Genomic DNA, 15429 nt, shown 5'->3' on the forward strand with positions numbered 1-15429 from the left:
TTTTCCTCTCTTAAAAATAATTGCAAAGAGAAATATTGTGACTACATGGAGGTATTATATGATATTACAAAGCAGTTTTAGCTTCTAAAAAGTACCTGCATGACACATATTGGATCTATTTATTACTGAGAGATACCCCAGAGCTATCATTCCTGATGCTTCAAAGAAGAGATAAAACTTACAAATAGATCTTGTTTTTAAAATGACTTTGTGGTTCTTTCCCTGGAAGCCCTGTGACTGTACTTTCATTCTTCATGGAGACTGTGATTCAGGTTGACTTTCTGTGATCCCAAAAATATCCTAGCTCTTAGTCCAGATGACAATTACAAATAAGCAAGTCAGAGGGAGAAAAAATGGAAAAACAAAAGTGCTCACAGAGTGACTAGCATAGTTCCTTGGTACATAGTATACATACTGACATTTTCTTCTTTTTAGATGGTTTGTATATTACCTCCTATTTAGTCCTACAATTGCCCATATTTCTGAAACCTGATGCCAATTATTCAGCCTTTTTTCAATTATGTGAGAATAAATATTCAGGCTCTGTGTTTTTTATGTCTAAAGTAAAGGTATCCTGTACAAAATCACAAATATATAAATCAGTAATATTATATAAAAATGATGAATGTATGGAACCATAAGGTCCATGAGAGAAGAAATGGGTCATACTTATTTGGTAGCAGGCACTCCCACCTCTTATTTCCCCTGCCCTGTCCCCACAGCTGCAGCACAGACTCAAAAATGTTCATTAAAAAACGAATGATGTTATTTAATACCAACTCAAGTATCTGGGTTGTTATGTATCAAATTCTAGACAAGCTTCTTGAATATGGTACTCCAGATTGAGGGGCATGAAGTAGGCAGTATTCTTAACCAGTTTAGAATTCAGAGTTATAAAAGAATGGTTGTCAGAGGGGAGTTGGGTTGGAGGTGATGCGTTAAATAGGTGATGTGATTAAGGAGTGCGCTTGTGATGAGCACTGAGTGTTTGGAAGTGTTGAATCATTATATTGTACACCTGAAACTAATGTTACACTGTATGTTAACTGGAGTTTGAATAAAAACTTTTTAAAAAAATGGTTGTTATAAGCAGTTCCAGAAGGAATTTTCATATTTCCAAGCCTATCAGTCCCATGACCAGAAGTGTTTAACTATGGTACCATTTAGACACATGCGCTGGTTTTGAGACAGCAACTCTTCGTTGCTTTGAAAAATACTATTTTGGGAGTATGGGCACAATTAGATATTCAATTTCATGCAGGTGTTGTATCTCTGACAGGCTTTATTTTCTTTCTCCCCTTTCTTTTCTTTTCTTTTTATTTTTGTAAATCCATTTGTTAAAGTAGAATTCTGGCCTGGAGATCCATAGCATTTGTCAGTGGGAGAAGATGTGGGTGGGAACAAATGTATTTTTCAAGTCACAGCCTCACTCTGCACTCAGAGCACGGCTCCTACTGCTGGGTGGACACCTATGAGTGCTCTTCCCTTAGGGGCAAGCTTCAAAACTTAATTTATGGATGTGCTCAGCCTGATTTTAGAAAATACCTGGTGATGTAAGACTAAGAATTAAGAAAAAAGATCAGGTCCTCACAGTTGCTGCTTGCTAATTAATCCCAGTGATTAACCACCTGAGAGAATCATCTAAGAATAGCTATATTGGGCAGTATTTCTATTTTTTTTTCCCTCTATCTTTGGCTGTCCACAAACAGGATAAAATAGAGGGTATTTGGAAGTGAATATTTTGACAGTTTTAAAACAATAATCAAAGCTGTAATTACTTTAGTAATTTTTCCTTCAGTGAGCTCTCTTGAAGAGAAGCAGGTCTGCCTTTCTTTCATTTGCAGCCTTGTTTTCCTCTTCAAATAATTCAGCTTGGGATATCTTCAGATGTATGCACGAACTATATAAAAGATTTAAGATTTTCATAAAACCCAAACTCAAGATAACATGATCAATTCTAGATAGCATAATCCATTTCACTATAAGGTATGTAGCCCTATCAGGACTGAAAAAATTTATAATTAATGCTTTCACCATATAGACAAATTCTTAATTAGTTCATTTTAAATTATATAAAGTATGTAATAATGTATTAAATAGTCAAAAGGGCTCTATAGCAGGTATGTTTTTATATATGCATAAATTACATATAAACCATTCAAAAATGTATTGAAAACCTACCAGATGCCAAGCACTATTTTATATTATACACACAATTAGATGTATGATGTTGTATATTCATATATTTATCTTAAACCTAATAATGAAAGTGTTGGTTAAAATGGTCTTAGAATCAACTTTAATGTTCAATAACTCTGAGATGACATAAAATCCTACCACCCAGAGATCTCTGATGGCATTTCATTGTAGATCACTCTAGAAGTTTCTCTCTACAGATACATATATAGAAAGTTTTTAAAATTTGGATCTATAGACCATTTGAAAATATAGTATGATTTAAAAATCATAAAAATAATTTTTTTTAATTGTATTACTTTTGGGGGAGATGAACCATGAGAGACGATGGACTGAAAAACAAACTGAGGGTTCTAGAGGGGAGGGGGTGGGAGGATGGGTTAGCCTGGTGATTGGTATTAAAGAGGGCACGTTCTGCATGGAGCACTGGGTGTTATGCACAAACAATGAATCATGGAACACTACATCAAAAACTAATGATGTAATGTATGGTGATTAACATAACAATAAAAAATTTAAAAACCTACAAAAAATTGTATTACTTTTTAAAATTATCTTTACTATGCAGAAGTTTACTCTTAGGGTCTAATTCTCTCTAAGAGATCATCCATATTTCCTTGAAAAGGGACCACACTGAGTTTCTTCATCCAATGGTCAGTCCATTAATTCCTTCCAATCACACTGTGGTACAGTAGGAAGACAGACAAGCTCAGAAATTCTCTAACTAGACATATGACCTTCAGCAAATATTACCTTCCCTGGAATTCATTATTTCTATCCATTCAAAGAAGGAAATAGAACAAATGACTCCTCCATCTCAGTGATTTCATCTAAACTCTCCAGGGAGGTGAAGGATTTCTCTCAGACCCTTACTCCCTAACTCTGGTCTACTGAGATGGGTCCTAGGGGAAAGAGGCACAAAAGAGCTCACTTTCATTCTTTCATTCAGCAAAACTGTATTAAGCTCAGCTTCTGTGCTAAGTGCTGAAGCTATAGGGGTAAATAAGAAGATATGATTCCCCATATAACAAATTTTATATTCTGGATACTTAAACTTCCTCTAGCCTAGATTTTAGGATAATTCAGCTAGATTTTAGAAATTCTGGATAGTGATTTGAGGACTACCAGGGCAAGAGATCAAATAAGTAGGATTTAGAGTTATAGCTTAGCTAGTAATAAAGAAAATGCATTTGTCTGGCTGGTTTTCTATGTGTCATTTAGTTTCTAATCTATCACAGTGATTGCTGATAAATGGCATTCAAAGATTTAGAGATCCTAAGTCTAGCCACATAGCAACATAGTTCTTTGAAGTTCTAAAAGTCTGTCATATTTGGTGAGGCCCAGTATACAAAAATTCATTAATTTTTGGATGTTAAGTATTTGTTCAAAATCTGTTACGATACCAGTCAGCATTTCCAGCACCTAACATACTGTAAGGACTTAATAAAATACATGTTTGTTAGATGAATTAATTACTCAAGTTCATCTCTTCTAAAAAGTGCTAGAAAAGTAAGAGTCAGGAATTCATCTACTTAGACCTTAGCTAGAACATGCTGATTGCATTCTAGATCAGCAGAAAGTGAAGGCAAATTTTAAAAAGGAAAAATGGCCAAAGACTGCTGTTCTTTTGCTGCCTTGATCTGGTGCTTGCTCATCATCCACTGAACTAATCATGCTTATTCCTTGAGTTGAGAATAGAACAGGAACATTATGAATTCAGAAAATTCAGTGCTATTTCTTTATTGATGTAATCATTTTTGTTGAGAGCCTACTATGTCTGGGGTATGTTCTACTTTCTGTAAGTTAAGAAGCAAATATATATCTTTCAATAGCCACACAATTAGATCTTCATAAAAAATAATCCAAACCAACAAATCTTAATTTAGAATGAGGCTAGAACAAGAATGTTATCCTAAATGATATTCTCTAGGAAGTTAAAACATTTTTCAAATCACATCACTATTTTCAATTTTATTATCTGCAACTATATCCCAGAAGACAATTGTATTCATAGATTTGGACAACAGGGGTATTCTGGCCCTTTGTTTCGTTGTTATGTTGGTTTTTAGTGTTCTGTTTTTCCAAAACTGATCCTTGTTATGTATATACATATATTCTTTTTAGGAAGAAAAGTATCAGTAAGGTGAAATTGCTGCAGTATTTTTCTTCTCAACTGTGTGCAATTCATCTTTTAGCTGTGTGTCTGTTTCCTAGGAAACCTTAGTGGAGTAATGTTGGATTGGCTGTCATGCTGGACTTATCCTGAGAGTTCTGAGCACAGAGTTGGAATGGCATAGGCCCAGATAAGTTGTTCCAAGGATCTAACAATGCCTCCCTGTGCTTATTTGCAAGCAGATGCATACTATCCTTAGTTTGAGGTGTTACCATGTTGCAGGAATATCTGTGCATGGAATTTTGAAGACTCTCCTGATAGACATGATATAGCACAATTTCTCAGTACTGCAAACTTCATCTCTCACCAGGTATTCAAAATTTGTTTTCCAACTCAGATTCAAATTTGAGATTCTTAGTTGTAATATCCCTTCAGAGAAACAGAGCTGTTTATTATCCTAGGATATTTTATCTGCTCATGGTTTCTGATTAATGTATCCATGATATATTTTCCAGTGCTGTCATACTGCTTACATAATGTATTTAATAATAATTTTTAAATCTGTAATACATTACAGTTTATTAACTTTCCACATATATTACGTCATTCAATTCTTTCTGGAACCTATGAGTTAAGTAGACAAAAAGTCTAATCTCACTTTAAAAGATGAGATATTAGAAGCCTTGAACAGATGAAGGTGTGTGATCACACAATTGAAAAGTAGCAGACCTGAAACTGATATCTGGGTCTGTTGATAAACTTCAGAGTTCTCTTCCTAAAAATTCTAATTGTCTACATCTAATAAAACAGCATATGCTGGTTGCCTCCAGCTCCAAAACATTTCCCCAATCTATCTATTCTTTCATTTTCTGCCTTATCACTTATTTTTCCTCCAGAGTTCCACAATAACCTCTTCAATAGTCTCCTTGATACTAATCTTCCTAAAAATCATTCTCTCCACAGTAGCCAAGTACTTTAAAATTTGTAATGTGGGTGTTTCTGAAGTAAAATTTATATGCCACGAAAGGCACAGATTATAAAAATACAATTTAGTGACTTTTAATACATATATACTTCATGCTACACAAAAATTGAAATATAGGACATTTTCAAAACCCCAGAAATTTCTCTCATGCTGTGTTCCAATGCCCATCCCTCAGCAGCAACCGCTATTTTGATTTTTTTTTTCACATGGAAACTTATATAGATGAAATAATACTGTATATACTCTTTATTCTGGCTTATTTCCTCAAAAAAAATTTTGAAATGCATCCATACTGTTGTATGAATAAGTTAGTTATTTTTAGCACACTGTAGTATTCCACCGAAAGCATAGACCTAAATTTGTTTACCTATTTTACTGTTGATGGACTTTGGAGTTATTTCCTATTTTTTATTATCATGTCACAGTAATTTTTAAGTAAAAGTCTTATTTTAGGGATGCCTGGGTGGCTCAGTCCATTGGGTGTCTTCGGCTCAGGTCATGATACCAGGGTCCTGGAATGGAGTCCCGCTTCAGGCTTCCTGCTCAGCAGGGAGCCTGCTTCTCCCTCTGCCTGCCGCTCCCCCTGCTTGTGCTCTCTCTCTCTCCCTGACAAATAAATAAATAAAATCTTTTTTTTTTAAAGTCTTATTTTAGAATAGTCTCAGATTTACAGAAAAGTTGTAAGATCGTAAAAATAGTTCCTGTATAGCTCACTTCCAGTTCACCCTATTGTTAACATCTTATGTTAGTGTTGTGTATTTGTTGCAACTAATAAACCAATAAACATTATCATTACCTAAAGTTCACACTTCATTTGGATTTTCTTAGATTTTTATTTTAAACTTGGGCATTTTATTTTATTTTTTCCAGTTGTATTGAGAAACAATTGATGTACCTCACTGAATAAGTTGAAGGCTTAGAGCATGGTGATTTCATCTATATATACCGTGAAATTATTATATGAGGTTCAGCTAACATCCATCTACTCATGTAAATAAAATAAAAGGAAAAAAAAAGGAAAAAAATTCCCTGTGATGAGAACTCTTAGAATTTACTCTCTTAACTTTCTTGTCTATCAAGCAGTGTTAGCTCTGGTCATCATGTTGTACATTATGTCCCTAGTACTCATTTATCTTGTAACTGGAAATTTATAACTTTTGACCACCTTCTTCAAATTCCCCCTCCCTCATCCGCACCTCTGATGACCATAACTCTCTTTTTCTTTAAGTTATTTTTGTGTTTTGTTTTTAGAGTCCAAATATAAGTGAGATCATGCAGTATTTGTGTTTCTCTGTCTAACTTATTTCACTTAGCATAATGGCTTCAAGGTCCATATATGTTCTTATAAATGGCAAGATTTCTTTGTTTTTTTATGGCTAAATAATGTTTCAGTGTGTGTGTGTGTGTAAAATAACTTCTTTATCTATTCATCCATTGATGGACACTTAATTATTTCCATGTCTTGACTACTGTAAATACTACTGCTGTGAACATGGGGATGCAGATATCTTTTTTGAATAGTGTTTTTTTTTTCCTTTGGATATATTCCCAGAAATAGAATTTCTGGGTCAAATGATAGTTCTATTCTTATTTTTTGACAATTCTCCATACTGTTTTCCATAGTGTCTATACAAATTTACAATCCCACTGAAAATGTGCAAGGGTTCCCTTTGCTCCACATCCACACCAGCATTTGTCATCTCTTGTCCTTTTGACAATAACCATTCTAACATTTGTGAGGTGACATCACATTGTGGTTTTAATCTGTATTTCCTTAATCATCTTTTAACGTACCTCTTGGCCTTTCATGTATCTTCTTTAAGGAAGTATCTATTCAGGTCCTTTGCCCATTTTTTAAATTGTTTTTTTGTTTTGTTTTGTTTTTCTGTTTGTTTTTGTTTGTTGCTAGTGGGTTGTAGGAGTTCTTTACATATTTTGAATATTAACCCTTTATCAGATATATGGTTTGGAAATATTTTTTCCCATTCCTTAGGTTTTCTTTGCACTTTGTTGATGGCTTCTTTTGCTGAGCAGAAGCCTTTTAGTTGATGTGTCCCACTGTTAATTTTTTATTTTGTGGCTGTACTTTAGGTGTCATATCCAAAATATCATTACCAAGACCCATGTCAAGGAGCTTTATTCCTATGTTTTCTTCTAGGATTTTAATGGTTTCAGGTCTTACATTTAAGTCTCTAATTCATTTTAATTAGTTTTTGTGGGTACTGTAAGATATAGGCCTAGTTTCATTCTTTTACATGTGAATAACCAATTACTCTAGCACCGTTTATTGAAAAGACTTTTTTCTCCATTGAATATTCTTAGATCCCTTGTCAAGTATTATTTGACCATATATGCTTGGGTTTATTTATGGACTCTCAATTCTGTTCCATTGGTCTATTTGTTTTTATGCCAGGACTATACTTTTTTGATGACTATAGCTTTATAGTAGAGCTTGAAATCAGGTGTGATGCCTCTTGCCTATTTCTTCTTTCTCAGGATTTGTTTGGCTCTTTGAGGTCTTTTCTGATACTACATAAATTTTATGAGTGTTTTTTCTACTTCTGTAAAGAATGGCATTGGAATCTTGATAGGGATTATATTGTATCTATAGATGGCTTAGCAGTATTGACATTTAAATAATAATAATTCTTCTAATGTATGAACACAGGGTACATTTCTATTTATTTGTGTTTTCTTCAAATTTTTTCACCGTCTTATAGTTTTCAGAGTAGATATCTTTCACTTCAGTTAAATTTATTCCTGTGCTTTTTATTGTTTTTGATGATATTGTAAATGGGATCAATTTCTTTATTTTTCAGAAAATTGTTCATGCATAGAAACATTGCTGATTTTTGTATGTTAATTTTGTATCCTGCAACTTTACTGAATTCATTGATTAGATATAAGTTTTTTGGTTGCATATTTAGGATTTTCTGTGTATAAAATTATGTCATTTCCAAATAGAGACCATTTTACTTCTTCCTTTTCAATTCTAATACTTTTGTTTATATTTTTCCTGCCTGATTGTTCTACCTAGGACTTCTAGTATTATGTTGAATAAGAGTGGTGAAAGTAGGCACACTTGTCTTATTTCTGATCTTAGAGGAACATCTTTCAACCTTTCACCAGTAAGTATGATGTTAGCTGTGGGCTTGCTATTATGGCCATTGATGTATTGAGATATATTTCTTTTATGCCTAATTTGTTAAGAGTTTATATCATAATTTGTTAAGAGTTTATATCATATAAAAGAGTTTATATCATAGTTTATATCATAAGTTGAATTTTGTCAAACGTTTTTTCTGCACCTATTGAGATGATCGTGTGATTCTTTTCTTTCATTCTATTAATGTGATTTTTCACATCAATTGATTTGCATATATTGAATCATCCTTGCAACCCAGAGATAAATCCCACTTGATTATGGTGAATGATCCTTTTGATGTACTGCTGAATTTGGTTTTCTAACATTTTATAGAGAATTTTTGCATTTATAATGAAAGATATTGGTGTGAAGATTTCTTTTCTAGTAACATTCTTTTTTGGTTTTGATACCAGGATAATGCTGGCTTCATACAAAGATTGGGAGTTTTCTCTCTTCTCATTTTTTGGAAGAGTTTGAGAATCATTGTTGCTAATTTTTCTTTAAATATTTGTTAAAATTCACCAGTGAAGCCATCTGACCCTTGACTTTTCTTCATAGGGAGTTTTTGATTACTGATTCAATCTCCTTAGTAATAATTGGTTTATTCAGATTTTCTATTTTCTTTTCCTAATTTAGTCCTGGTAAGTTGTATCTTTCTAGGAATTTTACTCTCTTTTCTAGGTTGTTTAGTTTGTTGGCATATAGTTCTTTTTACTAGCCTCTTATGATTCTTTGAATTCTGTTGTGAAATCTCCTTTTTCATTTATAATTTTGATTTTTGTCCTTTCTCTTTTTTCCTTGGTTAGTCTAGATAGGGGTTTGTCACTTATTTATCTTTTCAAAGAAATAACTTTGTTTGTTTAATATTTTCTATTGTTTTTCTGTTCCTTATGTCATTTATTTCTGCTCTAATTTGTATGATTTCCTTTTTTTATGTGAAATTTGGGCTCAGTTTGTCCTTCTTTTCCAAAGGAAAAGTTACTTAAGGTGTAGAGTTAGGTTTATTTGGGATCTTCTTTTTTCCTAATGTAGGTGTTCACTGCTTTGAACTTCCCCCTTAGGACTGTTTTTGCTACATCTCATATATTCTGATATGTCGTATTTCCATTTTCTTGAGACAAATTAAAATGGATATACAATGGAGAATTAAAGTCCCCAACTCTTAGTGTATTGCTGTTTATTTCTCATTTTAGCTCTGTTAATTTTTGCCTTTTATATTTAGTTGTTACAATGTTGGGTCCATAAATATTTATAATTGTTCTATCTCCTTCATGTATTGACCCTTTTATCATTATATAATGTCCTTTTTTATCTCTTTTTACTATTTCTAAGGTTTATTTCTGATATACATATAGCTATCCCTGCTTTTTTGCTGTTGTAATAATTTGTTTGAAATCTCTATTTTCATCCCTTCACTCTCAGTCTATGTGTGTTTTTAAGGCTAAAGTGTGCCTCTTGTAGACAGTGTATTGCAGGATCTTGTTTTTTCTTTTCTTTTTTTCCTTTTTATATCTACTCAGCTACTTTATGTCTTTAATTGGAGAATTTAATTCATTTAAAATGTTTAAAGTAATTATTGATAGTTAAGGACTTACTATGGCCATTGTGTTAATTGCTTTCTAGCTATTTTGTAGATCTGTTGTTCCTTGTTTCTTATCTTGCTATTTTTTTATAGCCTTTTTTTTTTTAAGTAAATTCTACCCCCCAAAATGGGGCTTGAACTCATGACTCCAAGATCAAGAGTCATATGTTCTACTGACTGAGCCAGCCAGGCACCCCATCTTGCTGTCTTTTTTGTGTGTGTTTTGTTGTCTTTTGCTCTCATATGCTTTGACTTCTTATCATGTTCTTTTGTGTAATGACTACAAGATTTTCCCTTGTTACCATGAGGCTTAGATAAAATATCTTAAACTTACAACACCTTATTTTAAACTGATAACAACTAAACTTTAATACAGTTTGTAAACTTTGCACTTTTGCTTTTCCTTCCCTTCACATTTTAGATTATTTTTGTTATAATTTGCATGTTTTTATATTATTAACTAGTAACAGATTATTATAGCTATGGTTATTTTTACTACATTTATTTTTTTAAACCGGAGGAGGTTTTTTATAGGTTTTTTTTTTTAAGATTTTATTTATTTATTTGACAGAGAGAGAGAGCACAAGCAGAGGAAGTGGCAGGCAGAGTCAGAGGGAGAAGCAGGCTCCCCGCAGAGCAGGGAGAGCCCTATGTGGGACTCAATCCCAGGACTCCGGATCATGACCTGAACTGAAGGCAGTAGCTTAACCAACTGAGACACCGGGGCCCCCCTTAAACTGGAGTTTTAAGTGAATTATGCATCATTACATTGCTAGTGTTATTGCTATTACTATATTGCCCAATCTAACTTTGACTATATATTTACAATTACCAACTATTACCAGTGTGATTTGTACAACCTTTTTATGTTTTTGTGATGTTAATTCGCATTCTTTTACTTCCACTCAAAGAACTACCTTTAGCATTTCTTATAGAGTAGGTATGGTAATAATGGAGTCCTTCAGCTTTTATCTGTTCAGAAAAGTCGTTGTTCCTCATTTGTTTCTGAAGGACAGGTTTGCCAGGTATAGAATTCATCTTCCTATTCTCTCCTTGAAGTTTCTGTTGAAAAATCTGTCAATAATCTCATTGGGGTTTGTTCCCTTGTACATAACTTTTCTCTTTTCTATTATCACTCAAATTTCTTTGTCTTTAACTTTTGTCAATTTATTTATAATGTGTTTTGGTGTATCCCTAATAGAATTCAACTATTTGAGTCCTTTGGGACTCATGGATCTGGATGTCCATGTCTCTTCCCAGGTTTGGAAATTTTTCAGTCATTATTTCCTTAAATGTACTTTCTCTCCCTTTCTCTCTTTTTCTGGAATTCCATAAAGCAAATATTTTTTTCTTTGTGCCTTATAATTCCCATAGGAAATTTCTTCATTCTTTTTCACTCTTATAGTTTTTGCTCCTCTGTCAGGGTAATTTCCAATGTCCTATCCTCTAAACGGTTGATTCTTTCTTCTGTGTGGTTGAGTGTATTTTTGAAACTTTCTATTGAATTCTTCAATTTAGTTATTGCATTTTTCAACTCTAGAATTTCTCTCTGTGTCTGTGTGTGTTTTGATGGTTGCTATTTCTGTCAAACATCTCGTTTCGTTCATGCATTGCTTTCCTAATTTTGTTTAGGTGTCTGTGTCTTCACTAAATTTTGTTAAAAAGATTATTCTGAATTCTTTATCTGACAATTCATAGATCTCTATTTCTTTAAGGCCAGTTTATTGGAGATTTATTAGTTTCCTCTGGTGGTGTCATATTTACCTGACATTTTTTTGTGATTCTTGACTACTTACATTGACATCTGCACATTTGAGTAATTGGGCTCCTCTTCCAGACTTAACATGTTTGCTTTTGCAGAAACAGTTTTTCATCAGTCAGGTTAGTTTAGGTTTCTGGGTGCTTCTGCTGGTAATGTTCTTGGGCAGGTGGAGCCTGCTATTATGGTCTATTTTTGGGTGAGGCAACTGTTCGAGCTCTAAAGACAAGGATGGGGAGTGTGACACTGGCTGCGAACAGTTGGATAAGACTGCTGGCTTGGTTTCCTACACAAATGAGGCTGTAGGATAGGCTCCACATTTGCCTGAATTCTCTGGTCAGGCTTACTAAATGGTCAGGACAGGGTACTCTATTCTATAGTAGATGGGGAGATGAATTAGCTTCCCTTCTCTGGCAAGGCAACAGGATGGGACCCAGGGCCTGTACAACTCATTGTTTGGGGATCCAAATCAGGCCAGAGTGTACAAGGAATTCCCTGATCAGGTGAGGCCACCAGTTATGCTCTGCAGATGGGAGAAGCCATGAGTTGTGCTCTCTGTTCAAATGTTACTGTACATAGGACTATTGAGTGGGCTATGCAGCTTCCTGTGTTTTGTAATGTTCCATAGTTGGACAAGCTTTATTCAGCCATGAGCATGGTTCCGAATTAGATTCCCCACCCGGTCCCAGTGGGAGAAGCAGCTCTAAGGCTAGTAACGTGGTTGTCTTAACTCAAGTGGACCCACACCCCAAGTTTCCTGATCAAACAGGGCCACTGGCTTTGTTCTGCAAACTGTTGGTTCTGCCTGCTCCTCTCTCAGCTTGAGGGCTGCTGGGCCACACTGTTTCCAGGAGTTGTTGCCAATGCTTCTGGTCAGATGGAGCTGAAAAACATTCTCCACAGTTGATGGGGCTACATCTCAGTTTCCTTGCCGGGGCAGGAGGAGGGGCCTGTCCAGACTACTCTTGAATTCCAAACAGGATCTCCAGTTGAATAGAGCCAGGGACTATCCACAGCCTTAGCTATGAATTAATAACCCTGCCTGTGCATAGCACCAGAATACTCCATGTCTGTCACTGGCTTTGCTCTGGAGATGATCAGCTCTGCCTGCGCCCCCCTCAGCTCAAGCACCACTGGGCCACACTGCTTCCAGGAGTTCTCACCAGCTTTTCTGGTCAGATGGTACTGGAAGACACTCTCCACAATGGGTGGGCCTGAAATCCAGCTCCTTGCCTGGGCATTGGCAAACTAGGCTTTATGGCCCCAAATTCCTCATTTGAGGATGCAAATTAGGCAGATATATATTCTACCAAGTTCCCTGGCCAGAATGTGCACCAAATATGATTCTGCTGATGAGCAAAACTGCTGGCTGAGATTACTACTTAGGCACTGCTGTTACGAAATCAGTGTCCCAAGATATGTGTACTGATTGGTGGAAGCCCTTCCTCCCTTCTCTGTCACAGTCAGATTCCCAGTTGTTGGGTGCTGTATATTCCCCTACAATCCCCATGGTTTCAAGATCAGAGTAAGGGCTCCCACAAAGTGACCTACAATGCTGGGAAGTGATTGTCCCCCCAGTTTCTCTTTCTCCACTGGAGGAACCAGAGGCTTAAGGGAGACCTCTCTGCATGGTGCTGTGCTGGGGCATTGCAGTCAACATGTAGCCATTTCTCTTACCCTTATAATACAGTCTGTCTTGGTCTCTGTGGTACAGGGGGCTTCAGCCTCACTGTCATGTTTTAATATTCTCTCAGGGTTTCTCTTGTGCTTAAATAGTTGTTAGTTGTCATTGTAAGGGAGAGTGAAGTCAGGAACAACTTCTGTCATTGACATCACCCCCCCCCCAAATTTCTTTGGGATTTTACCTAATCTTATTTCTCTGTTCCAGAATTCCTTCCAGGATACCACATTACATTTAGCTGGCGTGTTTCCTTAGGCTTCTCCAGACTGTGGCAGTTCTTTAAACCTTCCCTGTTTCTGATGACTTTGAGAATTTTGAGGAGTACTACAGAAGCGTTTTTGTAGAGGCATTTTGTATCCCTGAATTGGGGTTTCTTTTTTTCTTATGATTAAACTGGAGTTATGGGTTTGGGGGAAAAGGTCACAGAAGTAAGGTGCCATTCTCATCATATCATAGCAAGAGATCATGCCATCAACATGACAGTGCTGTGGAATAAACCATGATCACTTGGCTGAGATAATGTTTGTCAGGCTTCTCTACTATAAGCATACTTTTTTTCTCCTTTCCATAAAGTACTTTGGGATGGAAGTTATTGTGCACACACTGAAGGAGTTATGCTCACTCCCCACATCTTGATGGAGGAGTGTCTACATAAATATTTCAAAATTCTTCAGAGGAAACTTGGCTATTCTTCTTCACATATTTATTTACTAAATTACTTATTTGTACAAGTATGAGGTCATGGATATTTATTTTATATTTTATGTTATAATTCAATGCTGTGTTATTTATTTTGCCTCTCAAGTAATTCTGGCTTTGGCCATTGGGAATTCTTGCAGTTGGCCTCTGTGCCTTTTGGCATACTCCCACAGTGGTGTGTGGTGTTTTGTTTTGTTTTCAGTTCTTCCTTTCTTTCTGGCATTACAATAGACTCCAGGTTCATCATGCATATACCTGTCCCAGTCCCAGAATCAGGCTTTTCTTCAAAGACACTTGGCTCCTTTTATTTGGAGAATAGTATTAGAAATCAAGAGCCTCTATAAGCCTGTCTGTATCTTTCACAGCATGAAAGATTTTAATTTTAATAAAATCCAATTTGTCATCTTTTTTTTTTCTTTCATGAATTGGTGTTGTATCCAAAATGTTATCACCAAACCCAGGGTCACATAGATTTTCTCCTGTGTTTTCTTCTAGAATTTTTATAGTTTTTCATTTTACATTTAGGTATATAACCAATTTTAAATTAATTTTTGTGTAAGGTATAATATCTATTTAAGTTCATATTTTTATATGGATTTCCAATTGCTTTTTTCAACACCAGTGTATGAAAAGACTATCCTTTCCAGGACCATTTAAAAGGTTTAAAAGACTATCCTTTTTATACTGAATTGCCTTGTGTCCTTGCTAAAAATAAGTTAACTAAATTTCTGTGGGTCTTTTTCTGTTCTCTATATTGTTACATTCATCTATGTATATATTCTTTTATCAAAAGCAAGGTGCTGTGATTACTGGAACTTTATAGTAAATCTTGAAGTAGGGTAGTTAAGTCAACAAATTTTATTTTGCTTTTTTAGGATTGTGTTGGCTATTCTATGTCCTTCTCATTTGCATATAAATGTTAAAACCACTGTGCTGATATCTATAAAATAGCTTGCTGGAATTTTGACTGGGACAGGGTTGAATCTATAGATCAAGTTGGAAAGAACTGACATCTTAATGACATTGAATCTTTCATTCTATAAATACACAATGTGTTTGCACTTCTTTAGATCTTCTTTCAACAGTGTTCTTTTTGTTTTTCTCCTACAGATCTTGTGCATATTATCTTAGATTTATACATAACTACTTACTTTTTGGAGGGGGGGGCTAATATATGAATAGTATTTTTTTTATTTTAAATTCTAATTTTTTATAACTGCTATACATAGTAAATTTTGGAACATAAGCAATGTCATGTTTAATCATTGA

Source organism: Mirounga angustirostris, unplaced genomic scaffold (genome assembly GCF_029215605.1).
Source record: "Mirounga angustirostris isolate CCGP_5_RB_7025 unplaced genomic scaffold, mMirAng1.0.hap1 SCAF_7, whole genome shotgun sequence".
Taxonomy (NCBI): domain Eukaryota; kingdom Metazoa; phylum Chordata; class Mammalia; order Carnivora; family Phocidae; genus Mirounga; species Mirounga angustirostris.